The following is a 24265-nucleotide window of genomic DNA, read 5'->3' on the forward strand; positions in this document are numbered from 1 at the left end:
TTCCAGGATCACTCTGCTTCCCTGCCTTCCAGAATCAATTCTTCAGCCCCAGGGGCTGAGTGTTCCCCATGGACCACCCCCCCACCCCCTGCACACATACACCATCTCTTGACACCCCTTCCCCCGAGCCGCTCAGGGTGCCGCTTCCTGAGAATGCTGTCAAGTCGCACAGTGGGCAGCAACCTGTCCTCGTTCATTCCCCAGACACTGAGGGAGACCTACTCCCCACGGGCCACGTGCAGAAGCCTGGGGTCCCAAAGAAAGGACACCACTCAGCATTCCTCCCGGACACAGGCACTTCCCAGGCCTTGGTGAGGAGTCAGAACTGTTCCGGAACCCCCTCCACCCTTACCCTCACCCTAATACCCTGCCTTAGTTAGGTCCCAATCCTCTCAGCTTGGCTGGGCCCTTCCCATGGCCACGCAATGGTCTCCCAGCCCCCACCCCTCTCCTTCCATGCACCCTCTTCTGCCACCCTGCGCCTGCCTCCAAGGCGCATCCAAAATGCAGACTTCACCATGTCACTCCCTGCCCAGAGCCCTCTAAAGGCCTACAGGAAGGCGCCTGCCTACAGGATAACATCCAGATTGTCCAAATGGCCCTGCGTGATGTGGCCTCAACCTACTGATCAGACCCACACCCACCTCTGTGCTCCAAGTGCCCCAGTCCCCATCTATACCATCTTCTTGGTGTTTGCATATTCTGTCCCCGGTGCCTGAGATGAATGGTGCCCTTACTCTCCTTGGTGCTCTAAGGAGCTTGGAGCTCCCTCAAGCTCCAGCTCAAACATCACTTCCCCTGCGAAGCCCACTCTGATCCAGCCCCTGTCTCCCTGACCAGAGCAGAGGCTGTTGTGCTCACAGCCACAGAGCATCACGTCTGAGTGTTCAGACAGCGCTGGATGTGCTTACGACTCTGTCACCCAGCAGAGTGATCTAGAGTAAGCCACTTAACCCCTCTGAGTGTTTGCTCGCAAGTGAAATGGGATGATAAGCATTGCTCCGATCTCCACGCTTGTTGTGAAGAGTAAATGGGGTCCTGCACATGCTTTGAGCACCACACACCAAGCATTCAGTGAATGGAGCTTTGCAAATTCTGTTGAAAGAGATGTCGCTGCACCTGTCTCCCTCACTAACTTGGGAGCTTTATGAGGGCAGGGCTGGCCTGTGCTCTGATCCCTCTGCAACACTCAGCATAGGGTCTGGCCCACAGTGTGTTGCCAGGGACCCCAATGCTGATTAAGGGCCCAAGATATCAATCTCTGCACCATCTACTTGGTAGCCACAGTCACTCTTCTTTTGGCTCTTTGTACTTACTAGGCAATGAGGGGAGGGGTGCAGACCCTGATCCCCCACCTTCTATGTCCTGACATCACCCTCCTGCCTGTTCTCCCAGATCCGCCCATACCCCTGGGTTAGTGCACTGTAGGTAGCAGGGCCCCTGGACTCTCTGAGTCAGATGGAGCTCAGTGTGCAATGGGAGGCCGTGCTAGTGATCGATGGCTACATAACAAATTATTACAAACTCAGCAGCTTAAAACAACACATGTGTATTATCTCCATTTCTGTGGGTCAGGAGTCCCGGCACAGCTTACCAGGGTCCTTCTGCTTCAGGACCTCTCACAGGGCTGCAGTCAAGGTGCAGGCCAGGGTTGGGGTCTCATCAGAAGGCTCAGCTAGGCACGACTCACTTCCAAGCTCACATGATTACTGGCAGGCTTCAGTTCCTGTTGGATTGTGGGCTTCAGTTCTTGGCTGACTGTTGGCTGGAGGCCATCCCCTAGCCCTTGCCAGGTGGGCCTCTCCCACTGGGGCAGCTCACCACAGGGCAGCTTGCTTCACCAAAGCGTGCAAGCCACAAAGGCAACAGAGAGAGTCTGCTAGCAAGATGTAAGCCACGTTGTTATATAAACTAATCATGGAGGTGACTCCCCCGTCACCCTTGCCATCTTCTGTTGGCTAGAGGTAAGTCACAGGACTCACCCACACTCTTGGGCAGGGGACTGCACAGGGTGTGAATACCAGGACGGGGGATTATTGGGGGCATCTTAGAGGCTGCCCACCATAGAGACTGAGGCAACTCCCCCTTTCCTACAAAGCACTGGAGTAGAGCAGGGCCTTGGAGAAGCCAGAGCTCCAAACCTCTTCAGCCACAGGGTCCCAGGCAGTGGAGGAAATGTCTCAGAGCTGGAGCAGCAGCCAATGGCAGGCTCTCCTGGAGCCTCTACAAGACTACGGTCATTCCCAGAGCCCCCAGGCTGGGCTCTGAGGGCCTTCTAAGGGTGGGGACTGGAGAGAAAGAGAACAAAAGGGCTTGTGGCTTCCCTGAGAGTCCATCTGTGTGCTCTGCCCAGCACCCCAGGCACTGTCCTCCTAAGACTCAGGGCGCACCTCCAGAAACAACCCAGCCTGGGACACTCAGATAGCTGCCCTCAGCTTCCATCTCCTCTCCACTCCACTCAGTGGATCGCAAGGTCAGTAAATGCCAGCATCCTCTCATTTTCAGTCCTGAATGTCTTCTCCTAAGAGTCTTAATCCTCTCCGGTAAAATGAGTATTCACTGGGCTTCCACCATGTGCTAGACACCAAGAATACCAATCATACAGCCCTCCCTCCAGGAACCTACGTGCTGAAGGAGGAGATAATGGAGAAACAGAACAGCTGCCCACCACAGCATGAGCAGTGCCACCGGTGAACTTGGGATCGTGCTGCAGGCTCCCTGGAGGGGTTTACATCTGAGATGAGTCTTCAATGAGAAGGAATCAGCCTGGTGGAGAAGGAGGGCACATCCAGGAGAGGGACTGGCATGAACAAAGGCATGGAGCAGACAAAAGTAGTTTAACCTGGGCAGTGGGAGTGGGGGATGGAGAAACAGAGGGTATCTGCGTGAATTCATTGAGCTCTCCGTGAAAGGCTGAGAGGTCGGGGACTTCAACCTGGGTGCCAGGACGTGGAGCTTGGACTCTACCTGCAGGCAATGGGAAGTCACTGAAGGGTATTGAGCAGAGATATGACATGATCAGATGTGCAGATTGAGGAAGATCAGCTGGGACTGTGAGGAAGGTGAACCCCAAAATGTAGCCATGTCTTGACTATTGACTTCACTACAGGATCAAAGCACAGGAAATCAAGAAACCTGGGATGGGAAGGGGATGTAAAGTCAAATCCATCCTCCCATGCAATTCAGGAAAACCTCCTGTGTCATCTTAGGTAGAGGGTGCACTCCTGCTTACATTCTCCACAGTGTTGGGAAGCTCATTCTAGGCAGACAGCTCCCCTCTTTCTCCTAAACCAAAAGCTGCCAGGAAGCAGGGGGTTAATGAAGCCTCCTCCAGCATCTCTTTAATTGACTGCAAAATCCTGCTTCCAGACCACTCACTTAGCACTTGTAATTAATTGGGGCTTCTTGCCTGATCTGAGAGATGATGCGATACCCCCTGAGGACAATGTTTTCTCAGCTGGGATTCTCCAGCTGGAGACAACGCTACACACCCAGCGTCTCCACAGGCACTAGTCTGGGTATGAGTGCAGGCTCCAGCCCTTCCCCTCTGGGTGAGCTCAGGCAGGGCACTTCCCCGTCGGAGCACAGAGCCAGCACATTGCACAGACTCAGTGGGTGGGTCAGAGCTGGTGTCACCATCTCCGTGGGCTCCAGACCCAGGGCATCCACTCTATCCTGGGACAGGACCAGGGGTCTTCAGCTCTTGGCCACATCAACTCCCTGCTGCTCTCATTGTGAGAGGCACTTGCCATGGCCCTGTCTGCATGAGGGTCAAGACAGCCCATGTCAAAGTACATAAGACAGGGGAGAAAAAGGGAAGGCAAGGGAACCCCTACTCACCAACCACCTGCTGTATGCCACACATGGGGGCTGATTACTTTAAAGCCTCCTGCTCTCCTCATCCCAACAGGAATCTGTGAAGTCAGTATTCTCCCCACTTTACATATGAGAAAGCTGAGGCTCACAGGTAAAAGCGTGAAATGGAAATGGACACAGGCTTTGGACTCAGACAAACCTGGCCTTCAATCTGATTCCTTGTATCTGATCCTGGGCAAGTGATCCAACAGCCCTGAACCTGGGTTTTATCTATTTTTAAAAATTATTATGTATTATAATACATACATAATAATACATAATAAAAATTACTATATATACTAATGCCCACCATGACCACCAGGGTCATTGAGGGAACTGAATAAAATGCCCATAGATCCCCTAGCACAGTGCCAGGCACATAGCAGGTACCTAAAAAATAATAGCGACTGGGCGTGGTGGTTCATGCCTGTAATCCCAGCACTTTGGGAGGTCGAGGCAGGTGGATCACCTGAGGTCAGGCGTTTGAGACCAGCCTGCACAACATGGTGAAATCCTGTCTCTACTAAAAATACAAAATTAGCCGGGCATGGTGGCGCATGCCTGTAATCCCAGCTACTTGGGTGGCTGAGGCAGGAGAATCTTTTGAACCTGGGAGGTGGAGGTTGCAGTGAGCCAAGATCGCACCACTGCACTCCAGGCTGGGCAACAAGAGCAAAACTCCATCTCAAAAAAAAAAAAAAGACAGCCATTGCTACTAAATGCTACTATTACTATAGCAAGACTGATGAAGAAAAGTAACTAGAGGAGGAAAGGAAAGGAGGGAGAAGAAATGAAAAGGATAAGGAGAATAATTTGTTATGACAAAAATCCTCCAGTCATCCAAATAGTAAATTGGGAAGCCTGGACTTAAAAAACCAATCTGTCTTTTGTCTTTTCATGTAACACAAGACAGGTGAGAGTCAAGGGCTAAAGTGAGTTAGGGGACAGAGGGAATAACTGACTCCTTCAGGAAGCGCTCTTGAATTTTAGCTCAAAAGACACTTAGCAATTTGCAGTAGTTACCTGTTACTCCATAATAAATTACCCCAAAATATTAGTTGAGTGTGGTGGTGCACACTTGTAGTCCTGGCTACTCAGGAGGCTGAGGTGGGAGCATTGCTTCAGGAGGCTGAGCTGCAGTGAGCTATGATCATGCCACTGCACTCCGACCTGGGCAACAGAGTGAGATCCTATTTCTATAAAAATAAATAAATAAATCACCCTAAAACTTAGTGGCTTCAAGCAATAAACATTTATTTTCTGTCCATTTCTGTGGGTCAGGAATTCTGGAGTGGCCTAAGTAGTTCTGGATTGGGGTCTGTCATGAAGCTACAGTCAAGATGTCAGCCAGTCCTGCAGTCTCATCTGAAGGCTTGACTGGGCTGGAGGATCCACCTCCAAGGTGGCTCAGTCACGGGACTGGCAGCTGGTGCTGGCTATTGGCAGGAGGCCTCTTTTCCAGAGCCTCTTCATAGAACTTCTTTAGCATCCTTGCAATATGGCAGCTAGCCTCCCCCAGAGTGAGTAATCCAAGAGAGCAAGGTGGAAGCTGCAATGTCTTTCATGACCTAGCCTCAGACACATACCATACCTTCTGCAGTATTTTATTAGCCACACCAACCAGCTGTGATTCAATGTGAGCGGATGCTACACAGGGCATGAATACTGGGAGGGAAGCTCCCTGGCGAGTGCCCCCTCTCCGCCCCCCGCCTTGCAGCTTGTCTACCTCACAATGCAGACCTCAGCACACCTGCAGCTCTTTCTTTAGTCTCTAGTTAATAAACACTCCTTCATTCATCCATCCATTGAGAAAATATCTCCTCATTCCTTTCTGCCATCAGCAAGTGCCTTCCTACCAAGGGCCTCCTCACAGCCAAACCCAGGCTAAGCACTGCCTTTCAGACCCAAATCTGACATGGTCACTGGAGCCTATAGTCGGGACATGCAAATCAACACACGGCAAGCAGCCTATCATGAGCAAACACTTGGAACCTAGTTCCAAGCCAGGCTTCATTTGACCTTGATCACATTATCTCATCTCTCAGGGCCTCCGTAAAAAGAGATAAGACTTGCACTGCCCAGCCATGGCAAAAATATGTTAAAGTGCCCAGCACAAGGCAAGTTCTCAATAAATGATGACTAAGACTGTTAATATTACTATTCTAAACAAACAGAACTTGCACCCCCAAACCCGAACAGTCACGCACCTAGGCTTCCCCCACCCTTCAAGAGAAGGCTGGGCTCTTGGACCCCAACGCTGGCCCCCAGCTCCTGCCAGCCACCTTCTCCAAGGCCTAGCTGAGCCTTGCCTTGGCTCTGCCTGCCAGAGCCTCCCCAGCTGCCAGCCCTAATCAGCCGCTCCAGCCAAGACCTCAAATTGATTTGCCATCGTTTAGCTGGGAAGCAAGAGCTCTTCTTGACTCCTGGCCAAAATCCATTCTGTGATAGCAGAGTAATCACCTCCATGGCGGGTGTCCGGAGAATGTGATAGAGATCTAGGACACAAAGTCTCCATCCTAACGCCCAGAACTCCAGCCTCGCTGCAGCACACCTCTGGTCTCCCTCCTCCCTCCTGCACCTGTGCAGCCACCATGTGTGTCCTCTGCAGTAGCATGTCCCCTCCTGTACTTTATGTGGTCTGATGCAGTAGCTCTAAAACTTTGCAGCACAGCAGACTAGCCTGGGGAAGCTCCAAAATATACTGAAGCCTGGCCCTGGCCCCCTGACAATCTGATTCAATTGCTATGGGGTGCATGCTGGGCATGGAGGTGCTTTTCAGTTTGTTTGTTTGATTGTTTGTTTGTTTGTTTGAGACAGGGTCTCGCTCTGTCACCGAGGCTGGAATGCCCCATGGTGCAATCATAGCTCAGTGCAGCCTCGATCTCTTGGGCTCAAGCAATCCTCTTGCCTCAGCCTCCCTAGTAGCTGGGACTGCAGGCATGCACCATCAAACTCAGCTAAATATTGTTTTGTTTTAAGAGATGAGGACTTGTTGTGTTGCCCAGGCTGGTCTTGAACTCCTGGCCTCAAATGATCCTCCTGCCTCAGCCACCCAGACATTGGGGTTTTTAATTAAGAGCTCTCTAGGGGGTTCTGATGGGCAGCAAAGTCAGGGAACTGCTAGTCTAAGGCATACAGCACTGCCACCCCTGGATGCGTGCACTCAGCATGACTCATTTAGTCACTCAACAATTATTTATTGAGCACCTACAATGGCTGAGCACTGTTCTAAGGGCTGGAAATGCCACCAAGAACAAAGTCATTGCCTGCATAGACTCAACATTCTAGTCAAAGGCAGTGGCCAAGAAACAAGAGAATAAGTAAAATTTATAAGCTACTAAATAATAATAAATGCCGGCCAGGCACAGTGGCTTACGCCTGTAATCCCAGCATTTTGGGAGGCCGAAGCGGGCAGATCACCTGAGGAGTCCAAGACCAGCCTGGCCAACATGGTGAAACCCCGTCTCTACTAAAAATACAAAAATTAGCCAGGTGTGGTGGTGCACACCTGTAATCCCAGCTACTTGGGAGGCTAAGGCAGGAGAATTGCTTCAAGTGAGCTGAGACTGAGCCACTGCACTCCAGCCTGGGTGACAGAGCAAGACTCCATCTCATAATAATAATAATAATAATAATAAGTGCTTAAGAAGTCATGTGTGGCCAAAGTGGCTTTTGAATGACACCTGAGTCCCCCATATACCAGCTTATGGCATCTGCCCTGCCTACTGCTGGACAGATTCTGGTCCCTTACCTCAGGTCTAGACTGAGTCTCCACCTCAGCCATAGAGTGACCCCGACTCACACTGTACCCCCAACCCTGGCCACACAGTCAGTCTTGACACCAAGCACAGAGTGAGGCTTAACCCTAGTGGCAGACCCAGCCCGAGGATGTGATAGTCTCTGACCATTTGCTTGGGCCCCAAATTCTCCCATGATCCCAGGTCTTATCTCCCAGCAGCACCGCATGCAGAGAACAAAGCTTCCTAATGCCTGTCTAGCCCTGCTGCCAATCCCAAACTTAGCTCTACTCTCCACAACTTTCCCTACAGAAAACCCACTGGGTTTTCTAAGGATTTTTACTACTGGTGTCTACAGGCACAAGAAAACAGATGGGCTAAACAGATGGGAAAAGCCTCCGAGTGGTAAGGTTTTCGAAGCTGGAAGGTCCCTTAGAGAGCATCCAACCTCACCCCCTTGCTTTACAGCAAGGCCCAGAGAAGTTCCTAAGTAACTTGCTCGAGGTCATGCAGCAAACCAGCAGCTAAACCAGAAATGGAATCCAGGTCGCCTCTCAGCCCAGTGTTCCCTCTCCTGCCTCCCTACAACAGAGTAAGGGGTATCGCCCATCTGGTAAAACAGCGCCCAGAATTTCCTCTGGGAACCCACTCCTCCTCTATTCTCTACCCATGATTTGCATGAAATCCAATCCAATCTTCGGCAAGTGCTCCCCTGGTCCTGTGATTGGTTGGAAGCCAGACTCAGCACCCAATTGGGCAAGGCGGGGCTGGGAAGTGTGCTGAGACCGCAGTTCCTCCTCCCTGGTGCACTCAAAGCTGAGGACTGGGAGGCACGAGTGCTGCCTGCCCCACTGTCATCTCACGTGGGCTGAGGATGAAGCCAATCCCGGATGAGGAGGAAACGTGTGCAATGAAGGGAAATGGAATTGTCGGGGCATCATCTGAACATCCACCAACCCATACCTGGAAGAGTTCCTCCCTCTGGCTTTTTTAGTTCCGTAAGTCAATAAAATCCCCTTGTACTTAAAGCCATCTGGGTTGGGTTGCTGTTGTGTGCAGGCCTGACCAATACCGAAGGCAAGCTCTTTCTGGCTCTCCCAGAACGGCACTTCCCTACATCAAACCGTCCCGCTCTGAGACCTCAACCATCTTTTTGCCCTTGGTTTCTCCCCACTCCTGGAGCTCCATGGAGCATGGTCCCTCCCCCGACAGGGCTCTGTCTTCTCCAGTGTCCCCCACATTGTGGCAGGCAGAACAATGCCCCTCACCCCCACAAAGATGTCCACATCCTAATGCCTGGAATCTGTGAATATGTTCTTATCTTATGCAGCAAAGAGGAATTAACGCTGCAGATGCAATTAAGGTTTCTAATCATCTGATCTCAAAAGAGTAGATTATCCTGGATTATCTGATTGGGTGCAATGTAAACACCAATGTCCTTAAAAGTGGAAGAAAGAGGCAGAAGAGAGCCAGGGTGATAGCAGTGTCAGAAGGACGCAGCCCAACATTTCCGGCTTTAAAGACAGAAAGGGCCCATGAGCCAAAGAAAGTGGGCGGCCTCTAGAAGCGGGAAAAGGCGAGGAAACAGACTCCTCCTGAGAGCCTCCAGGAGGAACACAGCCCTGCCCACACCTTGATGTTAGCCCAGTGACATTGAGTCTGGTCAGATTTCTGACCTCCAGAACCCTAAGAGAATAACTGTGTTGTTTCAGGCACTGCGTTTGTTACAGCAGCAATGGGAAACGGATATGATACTGGTACTCAACAGGGTGGTTAACAAACAATCCCCCTGAGGCCCTGGATCGGCACTAAGCACAGGCCTGACTCTGAGCTGGATGCCAGGAACAGCGAGATAAACAAGGCCCCCAATGCCAACCCTCCAGGCTCTGGCAGTCAGCTGGGGCAGGGGCCAGATCTGCAGTAGACTCTGGCACAGCATGCTCAGTGCTGTAACACAGGACCGCGCAGGATGCTGCCGGAGCCCAGGGTAGAGACACCCAAACCTGCTGGGGGCATTTCCTAGAGGAGGCAGAAGCTGAGCTGACTCTCGAGTTAGCTAAGATTGAAAACCAAAAGCCAGGGGGTGGGGATGGGGGGCAGGCATCCCAGGCAGAAGGAGCTGCAGGAGCAGAGGCTCCGAGATTGGGGGACCCGGCCCCCTGTGGGAACTGGAGGGTGCAAAGGGCTGCAGGGGGATGCGGAAGCAGAGGCTACAGCGGGGACCCGGCTGTGAGGGCCTGGAATGCCAGAATAAGGAGGGCGAACTTCAACCACAGGGCTGGGGGCCACTGGAAATACCAGGCAGGAAAGAGATGTAGACAGACAGCGGGACCAAAGTGAAGACTGTGAAATGGTCCAACAGGGAAGGGAAGGTGTGAGGTCTAGGGCTGTGAGGAAGGGAGTGGAGGGAGACACTGGAGAGCTGACATCCCTGCGGGGGATAAGGAAAGAAACAGAGTTGAGGATGAGTCCAGTTTTCTGGCCTGGACTAGTGCTCTTCCTGAAGACAGGTGCCACAGAGGCAGAGCAGATTTGAGGGGAGGAGGAGAATGCAGGAGTCTGTGGAGCCTGGAAACACCCCAAGAGACACCCTGGAGACAGCTGCTCAGCAGAGAGGTCTGAGCTGTAGACAGGAATTCGAGTCACCACCGATGGCCGGGGAGCACATGGTGACAGGGAGAGAAGAGGCCAGGGGAACTGAGCCACCTAACAGATGTCCTTCCACATGGAACAAGGGAAAATGCTATGGTCTGCAATATGGGAGCAGGAAGAGGCCCCAAAACTGCAAATAGAAATGGCAGGATTCTCAGAGACAGACAAGGCGGGGTGTGAGCGTCCAATGGACACCCCCAGCCCCCACCATGGAAGCCAAGGCCTCAGGATGGGGGTGCCCCTCAGAGGGGCCATGGGGACCAGGTCTGACATTAATCCAGCTCCCTGCCTGCATCTAAGGATGCCCAAGACATCTGTGCTGCCAGGGGGTAGCCATGGTGACAGGTATAGGCCCTGGAGAAGCCCCAATATCACCTCTCCCCCAATCAAATGAGACCAAGGGGTTTCCTAGTCCAGGCAGAGCCAAGCCCCACCCCCTCAACACACAACTCCCACAGTTGGCTTTTCCCTTCCCACCAAGCTCTTCAACATAGGGAGAATTTAATAACTGGCTGCCAAGTCCCCTGGGGACAGGCTAATGAAGCTGCCTCCCTGCCTCCCTGCCTCCCACCTCTTCTGGGGCCTTGGCCCCTTCCCCACCTCTCCCTGCCTATTCTACCCCTCCCAGCTCTCTCCTAAACCTCCCACCTCCTCCTCTCTGAAGCAATGGGGACCCAAATTGCTTTAGATGAGAAAGGGAGGCAGGAGACACAGGCCAGAAAGTAAAGTCTCCCTCTGTGCCTCCTGTTCCAGTGTTCTCAGAATATTTGCTGAGTGACTGTGGGATACAGGCGCACCACCCACCTGCCATGTTTCTGGGGTGCTGCAGGCTGCAATTGGGTCTCTGGCCTCCAGCAGAAAAGGGGTCCCAGGGTGGAAGAAACGGTGCTTGTATGTCACATGGACTGGGGGGAATCTGGCTTCTCTACCTTCCAGTGTGTGACCGTGGTGGAAGTCTCCTAGTTTCCTAGAAGCTCAGTTTCCTCGTCTGCGAAATGGGAACAATACCCCCTCACACAGACAGGCTGGAAGGAGACCATGTATGTACAGCACCTGCCACAGGGCCTGATACGCAGAATGTTTGCAATAAATTATATGCCAGAATGTTTCCAATTGCACTCCTTGGCAAGGTGAGGTGTCCAATCAGGATGTGGCGGTTGCCCTGGAAACACAGGTTTCTCTACACAAAGGGTCAGCAGATGCCATGGGGACTAAGCTCACCTCTCTGGCTTCCCCTAGGCTGGTTTTGTCCCTCCAGGGGTTGGTACTAATTTCTAAAACCCCTTTCTTCCTCTTACTTAATCACTGCTAATCCCTTGAGGGCTTGATCAGGTGGAGTCTGTGGTTCAAGCTGGTGAGTTGTGGAAGCTCAGATCCTTCACCACACATCCTTCCTCCAGATCACAATCAGGACAGTGTGGGGAGGAGACAGGAACGCTCCTCGCCCTGTCTGAGCAGTTCGCTGCGACCATGCCTGTTCCCTGACACAGCTTTCCACCGTCAGGATGGTCATTCTGCCTCTCAGGCGGGCTTCTCAGGCTGTGTGCCCTTCCCCCCTCCCCCAGCTCAGGAGCCTGATGCCTTTCTCAGCCCAGGCTCAAAGGAGATCACTGGGCAGCTCTGTCTCCTGAAGACCAGGCTGCAAACTCCTCTGGGGTTCTGTGAAGGACACCGGCTGAGCATGCTGGCCTTCTCTCCTTCTTCTAAGAGCAGAACCCCAATATTATTTTGAGGGACCACCCTTCTCTACTCTCAATCCCTGTTCTGGCTCCCCTGGCCAACTTCAAAGGTGAATCAGGATGGGTTCAAGGATGATCCCATGAAGCAGCTATGACCAGTAAGAACCCCATCTGAAATGCTCACAAGAACCATTGGGAAAGCAGCTGCCCCTCCCTCCCCTCCCCTCCCTTCCCCAGCCCTCCCCTCCCCTCTGCTCTGGCTAAATGGCTACATACAGGTCTGGAGCTGCCAGTGTTCCTCCTGCCACCTTCTAGGGAGGGCCCACCTGGGAAGGATGTTCACACAGGGGAGAGCAGAGCTGAGTGCTGGTGGCAGTCACGTGTTTGGGTCTTTGAGTGCCAGAGTTGCAGCAGGAGTGAGTCTTGGGAACAGGAGCGCTCATTTTGCTCATTTTGAGGCGAGCTTTGACCACCAGGCTCAGAGTCACACAGAACTGGGTGTGAGTCCCAGTTCTGCATTCTGCATGCCTGACCTGTGTGAGAGTCAGCTACATCCTCTAGGGCTAATTTGATATAGGGTTAATACCTGAAAGCAAGCCAGGAGATCCAACATTATTCCCTTTGAGGGCATGTACTACTCCAGCTTCTCCACTTTGCAAACTCCTACTTGGCCTTCAAAACCCCATTCAGTGTCACCTCCGAGCAGTCAGATTCTCTCTGCCACGCCCCCACATAGAATGAATGCTCACTATACGCCGGGCATTGTGTTGTTGCATTTAATCTGCGCAATGACCCTGAAAGGTGGGGACTAAAATATCACACTTTTGCAGATGAGGCACCAGAAATGTAAAGAGTTTAATTAACTGGCCAGGGACAGTGGCTCACACCTGTAATCCCAGCACTTTGGGAGGCCAAGGTGGGTGGATCACTTGAGGTCAGGAGTTCGAGAGCAGCCTGGCCAACAAGGTGAAACCCCGTCTCTACCAAAAAATATAAAAAATTAGCCAGGCGTGGTGGTGTGCACCTGTAATCCCAGCTACTCGGGAGGCTGAGGCAGTAGAATCACTTGAACCCAGGAGGCAGAGGCTGCAGTGAGCCGAGGTTGTGCCACTGCACTCCAGCCTGGGCAACAGAGTGAGACTCTGTCTCAAAAAGAAATCAAAGAGTTTAATTAACTTACCTAAGATCATACCCTCCATTCTGGTCTTACAATTGTCCATTTTGCCTCATTTTGCTCTCTCCTCCACAAAACTATGAACTCTCTGGACCTTGTTTATCTCTGCATCCTGCCTCTCAGGCGAGCTCCTTGGGCTGTGAGCCCTTCTCCTACTTGAGAGCCTTTACGCCAGATGGAAGCATGTACACACATGCCAACCACCAAGAGAAACTCGGAAGTCCCTCTTTCCATTCACCCACCCTCTCGGCCCCAGCCTGCATCCCCGCCCTTTAAGAATGCCCCGGGACATAGAAGAGAGGCTGAATTCGAATGCGCCCAGGAACCTACCAGGCACGCAAAGAAAGCTGGTGTGGGGAGGCTCCCCTTAATGGAGAACCCAGCCCTTCTGAAGGGCCAGCTTCTGTCTATGGATTTGGAAATCTCTTCCAAACGCATCATTAAGTATCAAAGCAAAGACAGAGCCTATTATAAACGAAAGACAGTTGAGGGAATATCTATTCATATTTATTTTTACCTGCATTTAAAAAAAAAACCCTGAAAGGATGCACAAGAAACTCAAATAAGGGTTTCTTTGTGGTGGGGGGTTGAGACCAGTGAATGGTGGCAGGTGTAGGAGTTGGAGATTTCATTCTATACTGTTGTGTATTGTTTTGATTGTTGAACCCTAAGATGTATTATTTATTTGATATAAACATTAAAATTTGTAGATAACAGAAGAGGAAAGCCCCACTCCCCTCCAGCTGACTAACGCTGTGCAGAGATGCGGGCCCTGTGTGGCTGGAGTTTGCAGTTACTCAGAAGAAACCAGAATACAGGAGCTTAATGTGAAATAGCTGGATTTTTTAAAACACGTCTTCTCATTATTTTTTATTGTGGCAAAATCCATGTCAATAACATTTCCCATCTTACCCATTCTTAAGTGTACACTTCAGGGGCATGAAGTACATTCACACTGTTGTGCAGCCATCACCACCACCCCTCTCCGGAACTCTTTTCATCTTGTTAAGCCAAAACCCTGTGCCCCTTAAGCACTAGCTCCCCATTCGCCCCCTCACCTCAGCCCCTGGCACTCACCTTTCTGCTTTTTTTTTGAGACAGTCTCGCTCTGAAACCCAGGCTGGAGTGCAGTGGTGTGATCTCGGCTCACCGCAACCTCCGCCTCTAGGGTTCAAGCAATTCTCTTGCCTCAGCCTCCTGAGTAGCTGGGATTACAGGCACCCACCACCAGGCCTGGCTAATTTTTTTATTTTTAGTAGAGACAGGGTTTCACTATGTTGGTCAGGCTGGTCTCGAACTCCTGACCTCGTGATCTGCCCGCCTCGGCCCCCCCAAAGTGCTGGGATTACAGGCATGAGCCACCGCACACAGCCCTGCTTTCTGTCTTTGTGATTCTGACTCCTCCAACTACCTCATGCAAGTGGAGTCATACAGTATTCGTCCTTCTGTGTCTGGCTTGTTTCATGCAGCGTCATGTCCTCAAGTTCCATCCAGGCTGCAGCATGTGCCATGATTTTCCTCCTTCCTAAGGCTGAATCATACTCCATGTGTGTATGTGCACATTTGGTGTCTGTCATGGACCCTTGGGTTGCTTCTGTGCTTTCACTATTGTGAACAGTGCTGCTGTGAACCTGAGTGGACAAATGTCTCTTCAAGTCCCTGCTTTTATTTATTTATTTATTTATTTTTGAGACAGAGTCTCACTCTGTCTGCCAGGCTGGAGTGCAGTGGTGCAATCTCAGCTCACTGCAACCTCTGCCTCCCTGGTTCAGGTGATTTCTCCTGCCTCAACCTCCTGAGTAGCTGGGATTACAGGCACGCACCACCACACCCAGCTAATTTTTGTATTTTTAGTAGAGATGGGGTTTCACCATGTTGGCCAGGCTGGTCTCAAGCTCCTGACCTCAAGCAATCCACCCGCTTTGGCCTCCCAAAGTGCTGGGACTACAGGCGTGAGCCACCACGCCCGGCCAAGTCCCTGCTTTTAATTCTTTTGAGTATATCCCCAGAAGTGGAATGCTGCCTCATATGGTATTTCTATTTTTAACTTTCTGAGAAACTGACATGCTGTTTCCCCAATGTTTAAATGTTGATAATTACTGTATTTCACCAATACTAAGCAGTACATATTTTCACATATTAAAATCACTGAAATTGGGGGCCATCTTACAATTGCTGGATGTCAGAGTTTGTGAGCTTTATTTCCTTGGTGGTAGGTAAAATAGAGGCTTACCTTGCAATCAGTGTCACAGTAGATTTGATGAAATAGTACAGAAATGGTAATGTAGATAAATGTTTTTAAACATTTGCAGCCCAAAGAGAGCACCCCCTGAGAGCCAGACAGACCCAGGGACTGCCGGCTCAGGCTGGGGCTGGCTCCTCTTCAGCCCCCCAGCTCCCTGCTGCCTCATCCCATGGAGCACTGTGTGGCCCAGTCCTCAGCCATCTATCCTTCACAGGGGAGAGGCTCAGATACCACCACCAGGGCCTCACACTGGGGCCGGCAAAAGTAGATGCTAATAATGCGTATTGAATGGAGGAAGCCAGGCAGAGGAATGATTTTGAGACAAATTAGAGTCAGACATGGCCTCGTGGTCCACCTGGACTCAGTCTTGGGGCCAGGGGCAAGGGTTCACTGCCCAGGGCTGACCGAGCAAAGGATCTGCAGCCAAGAAGTCATTCAAGAAACCCAGGTTTCCAGAACCCATGGGCCAAAAGACAGTGACTGTCTGACGGGGCTTTGAGAGATCAACAGCTTAAGCCAAAAGAGAAAGATGTTTTGACACAGACCAAAAATCCTGGGGGTCTTGCCCCAGGGAAAGTCAGAGACGCAAACCCAGTCCCTAGGGGTCCCAGACCCTTTGTGCAGAGAAACCCACGTTTCCAGGGCAACCACTGCCTCCTAAGTAGGCGATCTCATCTGCCAAGGAATGCATCTTAAAATATTCTCATGTTTAATATATTGAGAACAAACAGTGCACCAGGCCCCATGCCAAGGGCTTCGTGAGCTGTCACTTAATTCACACAGGGAGAATCCGGTCCCCTCTTCAGATCTGATGCCAGCGGGGTTCTCAGGCTCAGAAGCCTAACCCCAAGGTCACACATAATTTCATCCAAGTCTGTCTGACCCCCTGATTTTTTCCCATTTCCCCAGGAAGCTGGGGCCCCTTTGATGCTGGACCCACTCTGATAAACCCCAGAAACACGGTCAGTGGGCCATGCAGTGTGTCTCTAGGCAGCCACACAGACACGTGTCACATGCGATCACGTGAGCCACATTCCTGAATTTAGCACACGCCCCCACACAGGCCGACCAGTCCGATGCCCCTTCGCCCTCTCGATGGAATGGGGAGGGCTCCCAGGTGGAGGGAAGTGGTATCTGGTTTTTGCCAGCATCTGCTCTCCTTTATTTTGCTCACGGCATCTCAGTTTCCCTTCAGGAAACCTCCTTCCCCAGTTCCCATGGAGAGGGGCTGCCCTCATCCCCCCAGGTCTAGGGATGAGCCCATGTCCCAGGCCTGGCCCATGGGTGTCTGCCCCTGGGGTTTATCCTAGAGCTATTCATTGCTGCGTGTGGGGCCCAACCTTTCGGCCAGTGTTGCTGAGTTGGCAGGCTGTGGGCCTGGAGCTGTTGGGGGCAATCTTTAACTTCAGTAGGGAGATTGCCTGGGAGTGAGGCCAATGCCGAGGAATTAGAGATGGAGAGACAGGTGTGTCTGTGGAGATGGAGATGCAATCTCCCTGAGGACATACTTTGAGGAGAGGGAGATGCAATCCACCCTGAGGACATCCTTTGAGCTGCTGCATCTGCCCATTCCTGATGCCATCTTTCTAACTGCATGAACAAGTAAATTCCTTTCATTACTTAGATTATTTTGAGTTGAAGTCTTACCACTTATAAATATCCTCAAAAGGCCAGGTGTGGTGGCTCACGCCTGTAATCCCAGCACTTTGGGAGGCCAAGGCAGGTGGATCACTTGAGGTCAGGAGTTCAAGACAAGCCTGGGCAACATGGTGAAACCCCATCTCTACTAAAAATACAAGAAATTAGCCGGGCATAGTGGGGTACCCCTGTAATCCCAGCTACTCTGGAGGCTGAGGCATGAGAATCACTTGAACCCAGGAGGCAGAGGTTGCAGTGAGCCAAGATCATGCCACTGCACTCCAGCCTGGGCAACAGAACGAGACTCTGCCTTAAAAAACAAACCAACCGACCAAAAAAAACCCTCAGAAAACTACCTATAAAGTATGTAATAGCTATCATTTGCGAGTCCTTATCAGTTAACCAAGTGTTAGCTAAGGACATTTATCCCTATTTCACAGAGAAGTGAACTCAGGTGTTAGGTGGATACTGCGATGCACCACTCAGGTTCCCCTTCAGAAATAAAGGACCTATTACCCCAGCTGTAGGAAGTGCCACCATCAGACAGCCCTCAGCTATCCGCACCTTCAAGGGTTGCCTCCACAGGAAAGGGCCACCTCACCTGGGCCACACGCTGTTCCCAAAACTGCCCGCATCCAGTGACTGATCAACATGGCGCTACAAAGGCCAGGCCCTCTTGCTCCAGTGAGGACAGCTCCAAAGGCTCCTACCACCTTCGGAGCTCCCAGCGAGCCAGCAGAGGCTGCCATCCTGTGTTGCAAATTGACTTCCCTCCTTACCCAGTCCTGCTTCTCGCCCTTTCCTTCCACAGGTGTTGATCCCAAAATTAACTCTCCATAAATATCCTGCATGCTGAACTTCATCACAGTCTTTTTTCCAGGAACCCAACCTGTTACAGTTGGTGCTGAACATGAGTCAGGAAAGCAGACACTGGGGTGGAGAGGTTGGAGCTGAACCACCTGCTGCTCAGCTGGCAATGAGACGCCTGGCACAGATCGCCCCTGGCCCAGGTGATGAAGGATGCTGGACTTGTGAAAGAAATTCATTAACTGGTGTGATGTGTCAGTGTGACAGATTTGAGAAAGACGGGGGTGGAGGGTCGGGGGGCGGAAGTAATATAACAGTTGAACTGGGTGGCTATTGTTAAACCCACTTGATCTGGAAAGCAATAACAAAAAGCTGAGCGTGATTAATCAGCAATTAAAGGCTAACGTGAAAGCCAGAGGCCCTTCTGTTGGCGTTTAAAGAGGCTCTCATCTGCACCAGGAGGACGGAGAAAGCAGAAACCAGGCTCAGGATCCACAGAAGATGCAACTCCAACCAAGGCAGGTCTACTGTGCCAAGGCCAGGGCCCCTAGAAGAGAGCGCAACCCTGTGGCCTGCCACAGTGGCTCACACTTGTAATCTCAGCACTTTGGGAGGCCGAGGTGGGTGGATCATGAGGTCAGGAGTTAGAAACCAGCCTGGCCAACGTGGTGAATCCCTGTATCTACTAAAAATACGAAAAACCAGCCTGGCCAACATGGTGAATCCCTGTCTCTATTAAAAATATGAAAATTAGCCAAGTGTGGTGGCATGCACCTGTAATCCCAGCTACTCAGGAGGCTGAGGCAGGAGAATCACTTGAATCCGGGAGGCGGAGGTTCCAGTGAGCTGAGATCGCACCACTGTACTCCAGCCTGGGTGACATAGCGACACTGTCCCCCTACCCCTTGCCAAAAAAAAAAAAAAAAGGAGAGAGTACAACCCTGACACACAGGCTGGGAACATTTAGGTTGAGGTCTCTACAAACGATGGACTCTCTATATCCCCACTGAGCCCTCTGAGCTGGCAGGAATGCCACCCCTGCCGCTAAGGGCTGGCACTCCCTCCCTCCTTGCCTGGACACTGTGCAGAGGCCTCTCCCCAGCCAGACAACACGTCCCCGGCTCAGGCTCTGCCTCGTCTGTCCTCCTGGTCATTAGGCCAATGACTAGGATGAAGTCACAACAGCAACCAGCTGTGGGCATGTTGAGCCTGGTGAGGAAAGATGGGGCTATACCCCAAAGGAGCTGTAGGACCTACCCAGCACAGGTCTGCAGGAACATGGGACTGGAATCTAAGGGTGTCTGGTCAAGGAGGTAAGAAGGTAAGGTTAGATAAGGGAGTATTTATCAACTTGGGAGAACTCTCCCAGGATACAGGATTTAATACTCTCACCAGTGTCCCAGGAGATGGTGCAAACTCACTACAGATGGTTCCTAGAAACATGGGAAAAAGCAGCGGCCAACATGAAGTGAGAACTGCTGGAGCAGACGGTAGGCCCTTGGCACTTAGGCTCAGAGAGGTGGGCCCACCAGAGGAGGTGTGCCATGTAAGGCTGGAACTCCCAGAGGCCTGTGCTGCACACAGGACCCAGATGATAACCCACTTACCAAGGCTGTTAGGAATGGATCACTTAGAAATTCAGTGATGGCTCCTCTCTGGGGACCAGGGCTGGCAGGAGGAATTGCCACTGTACAACCAGGCTTACTCACAGAAATGATCCCAAGGACCTTGGAAAACTAGAAGCCATCTACCTTAGTGCTGCTGTAACAAAATGCCATAGGCTGGGTGGCTTATAAAGAAATTTATTTCTAACAGTTCTGGAGGCTGGGAAGTCCAAGATCAAAGTAGATTTGGTGTCTGCCGAAGGCCCACTTTCTGGCTCATAGATGGTGCCTTCTCACTGTGTCCTCAGAGTGTAGAACAGGCAGGGCAGCATGCTGGGACATCTTTTCATTAGGGCACTAGTCCCATTCATGAGGCTTCACCTTCATGACCCAATCGCCTTCCAAAGGCCCCACCTCCTGATACCCTCACATTGGTGGTCAGGTTTCAACGTATGAATTTTGGGGAGACACCAACATTCAGACCATGGCACCATCAGAAGGCAGGAAGATGTCATTGTGGTGAGTGGTAGGGTAGAGAGGAGGCCAGGGGAGCCTGACCTACAGAGACCTGTGGAGTGAATAGAACTTGGCACCCCTAGGGGCCACATAGATATGGAGCCAATAAGGATACTACTGTATCTGCATAATCAAAAACAGCACAGATGGATGGCTGGGAAGCTAAGGACAGTCACCTTAATTTAAAAAAAAGTAAAAATCCCTTCCGCAATGTCCATCCCTGAGCAAGTTCTTGGACGTGGAAACTTGATTGACAGAAAGCCTATGTCCCCAGAAGGAAGAACCCCATGACTGCACACAGCAAGGATTCCTCCATTTCTTCCCAACGTTACTCAGATAACTGTGTACTGGGGAAGGGGAAACCCAGAGCATTAGCATGGCCCCTCCTAAGGGAGCCAGGTGATAAATGGATTTCTAGCTTAGGTCCAGCTCACCCACAGTCCACGGTCCCACCCTCAGTGGTCTCCAAATGTATAACTGTAATTGACATACTTAGTAATTGACACAAGCCCTTTATCCTGTGAGGTAAGAGCTATCATAGTGGGGAAATCCAAGTGGAAGCCTCTGAAACTCCCCCTTCTGGCCAAGATGGCAAATTAAAAAGCAGTATTACATCCCAGGGGATGGCAAAGATGAGTGCTGTTCTTAAAGATCTAAAAGATGCATGGATGATCATTCCTATTATAGTCCCATTTAATTCACCAGTCTGTTCCCCATGGAAACTACCAGAAGTGCAACAACTAGTAGCCCCATTGCAGCTTCCTTGCTGGGTGTGGTATTGCTGCTAGAGAAGATTAATATGAATTCACGGAGCCAGGCGAAGTGGCTCATGCCTACAGTCCCAGCATTTGGGAGGCTGAGGTTGGTGGATCATTTGAAGTCAGGAGTTTGAGACCAGCTTGGTCAACATGATAAACCCCATCTCTGTTAAAAATACAAAAACTGGCCAGGCATGGTGGCTCATGCCTGCAATCCCAGCTACTCAGGAGGCTGAGGCAGGAGAATCACTTCACCTGGGAGGCAAAGGTTGTGTGAGCCAAGATCGCGCCCCACTGCACTCCAGCCTAGGTGACAGAGTGAGATTCTGTCTCAAAAAAAAATTGAATTCAGGTACATGTTATGAAGCCATTGATCTGGTGAATATGTTCATTTCCATCTCAATCAAGAAAGAGAATCAGAAAGAGTTCACATTCACATGGAAGGGACAACAGTATACATTCACAACTTTCATCAGAGCTCTGTCATGACCATCCAAAAAGATCTGGATCATCGGACATCCTGCAGAACACCACACTGATCCAGTACACTGATGTCATCATGCTGATCGGGCAGATAGACAAGCGGTACCTAGCATGCTGGAAGCCAAAGGGTGAGAGAGAAAGCTACTGAAGATCGAGAGGCCACCACATTAGTAAAATTTCTAGGAATTCAATGGTCTGGTGAATACTGGGACATACCTACAAAGCAAAGATAAATTATTTAATCTTTTACCTCCCACCATGAAGAAGAAATCCTAACACCTGATAGGTAGATCTGGAGGCAACATATTTCATAGCTAGGAATACTGCTCCAACCCCATATGCCAATGCCATGAAAGGCTGCCAAGGCCCAGAGCAAGAAAGGATTCTGCAAAAGTGTCAGGCTGCTGGAGCCATCAACCCCATCCCTTGAGCCATATAGTACTCAGCAGACCCTATGGTGTCAGCCATGTGAGTGATAGGAAGAGATGCCAGTGAAGAATGCAAGCTCCAGTGGGAGAATCCCTTAGGATCTGGAGACTCCCTAAAATTTGGGAGTGAATTAGAATTAGCAGCAAAGGATTATTCACCTTTTGAAAACAGGTCCTGGTGTGCCTGTGCTACTAGCCCTCATGTGACACAGAACACCCAGACATGAGACACCGAGTGATCAGGCAGCCGGAACTGCCTGTCATGAGCTGGGTCTGCCAGACCCAATCAATCAATCTAACATGGTGGGGACATCCCGGGTCAAACATGAGCACGCCTTGAGGACACCAGCAAGCTACACGGCAGGTAGCCCAGACCCCATATCATCCCCACTGAGGCACCAGCAGCCTCAGCTCATTCGAATGGCCACATGGGGGACACCCATGTCACCAGCTGAAGAGGATAAAACTGAGATTGGTTTGGCTTGGCATGTGGCAGATGACTACATTGGACCCCCTCCTGAAAGATCAGGAATAGAGACCAGTTCCAGATAGAGATTTGCCTTTCCTGCCCATGGATTCTCTGCTCAAGGGTCTATGAAGTGTTTGATTCACTGGCACAGGATGCCACATAACATCACTTCTGACTCAACAGCCCATCTTATAGCAATAACCCTGCAGGGGTGGGAGTGGGCTGGCCCATGACCAGGGATCCACTGTTAATACTGCACACCACATGACCCCAAAGCTGCTGGCCCGATGAAGACAGAGCTGCAATGCCAGTTCAGAAACAAGCCTTCACAAGGTTTCAGTACCATCCTCCAAGATGCAGTATCACTTCAAATCAAATACTATATATGGCACTGCATCCCCACTGGGCAGAATACACGGGTCTAGGAACCTAGGGGTAGAAGCTTAAGTGGCCCAGTGGCCCACTTAAAGAATTTGTGCTTTCTGTCCCTCAACTCTGGGTTCCGTAAGTTTAGAGGTCCTTGTTCCCAAAGAGAAAATACTTCTGCAAGGTGGCACAGCCAGAGCCCCTCAAAGTCGAAGCACAGTCGCCTCCTTGGCACTCTGGGTTTCTTGTCCTTGCATCAAGGGGCCAGCGGTAAGAAGAGGAGTTGCATCCTGGCATCCAGAAGCGGTTGCATATGGGGTCTGGGAGGAATATGTTTGACATCCAGGTGATGCCCTTGGGTGCTTCTTGGTATTCCCTTGCCCAATTTTGATGGTAAGTTGACAAGTGTAGCAACCCTGGCCTGAAAATAGCATGGTGACCAGGGTCTCAGTTCCCTCAGGTAATCAGGAGACCAACAGAGATGTCGTCTGAGAGTGAGGTGGTCTATAATGGGTAGTGGAGTGGGCAGGTGAGGATGTCAGTTGCAGCCCTGAGACCCCAAAACTTCAGAGGTAGGGGTTGGAGTTCATCCCAGTAATTTTCCTCTTCAAGTTGCCTCCTAGAAGAGCTTCTCGCAGAACTTACATGAAGTGGACCCAAGAGGTGACTGTGAAGGACTCTGTAAGGTGCCACCCAGGTCCCTCTGCAGGAATAAAGGACTTATTACCCCAGCTGCTGGGAGTACTGCCTGCAGAAAGTTGACAGCCCTCATGCTCCATTCCCAGGGAGGCCTACATCCAATGACCCAAGTGGGGTCACTGGCACCAATGTGGGGTGCCAAGTACCCGAACTTTTGCTTTGACTCGGGACAGTCCTGAGGGGTCATCCCATCCTCAGGCCAGCTGAGGCTTCTGCTGAGATAGCATCATAGGTCAGCCTCCCCCTTTGCCCAAGCCTGCTCCTCCCCACTCCCTTCCAATGGTATTGACTTCAGGAGCACTGGCCAATGAGCCCCCCCACACACTTCATCTCAGAGACCTGCCCAAGCTCATACTCAGACCTGAAGTGGCAGAAACAAACCTCAGACTCACTGTGGCTGTCCAAAGCCCAGAGATTGGAAAGGTTAGCACGTGCAGGACTCAGAAGTGAGAAACAGAGCAGATACCTTGGATGCAATGAAGATTTGAACTCCATACAAGGAATGATAGTCTAATTACCTTAGGCTGCTTGTGATGTTGCTCAGTTTCTGCTCACAGGATGGGGAAGGGGAGATATTCCAGAACAGAGCAGCCCCCTCACCCATCTCAGGCTTGGGGGTCATTCAGATCTGAGAATGTCAGAGCTTTCACTTCCTAGCTGTGGGGCCTTGAGCAAACCGCTCCACCTCCCTGAGCCTCAGTTTCCCCCACTCCAAACTGGAGCCAATAAGATGCACCTGTGATTCTTGCGTAGATCACATTTGCAGGGCTCCTCGTGCACAGAAATCTCTCGGTAAATGTGGCCATTATTATTCAAGAGCCGAGGAGCTAATTAGCCTCGCTGCTGATGCAACAGGAATTCACAGCGCGGGGACTGGCCTGCCGAAGGGAGGACAGGGCTGGAACATCTCATTTTGACAAATGGCTTTTGTTTACCCACGACTGGCAAACAAACGCTCCACGACGTGCGGCTAATCACCTAAAAATAACAGCACATATGTTCCCTCTGAGGAGTGTTCCTTGCTAACAAGCACAGCGGCCGTGGGCTGCTGGGGGTGGGGTGGGGACACTCTGCACTCCTCTGAGGCAAATTCAAAAGCCTCTCTCTCTGCCCCCAGCCGTCCTCCTGCACCCCACATCCATCCTGCTGCCCAGC

Source organism: Pan troglodytes, chromosome 4, assembly GCF_028858775.2.
Source record: "Pan troglodytes isolate AG18354 chromosome 4, NHGRI_mPanTro3-v2.0_pri, whole genome shotgun sequence".
Taxonomy (NCBI): Eukaryota; Metazoa; Chordata; class Mammalia; order Primates; family Hominidae; genus Pan; species Pan troglodytes.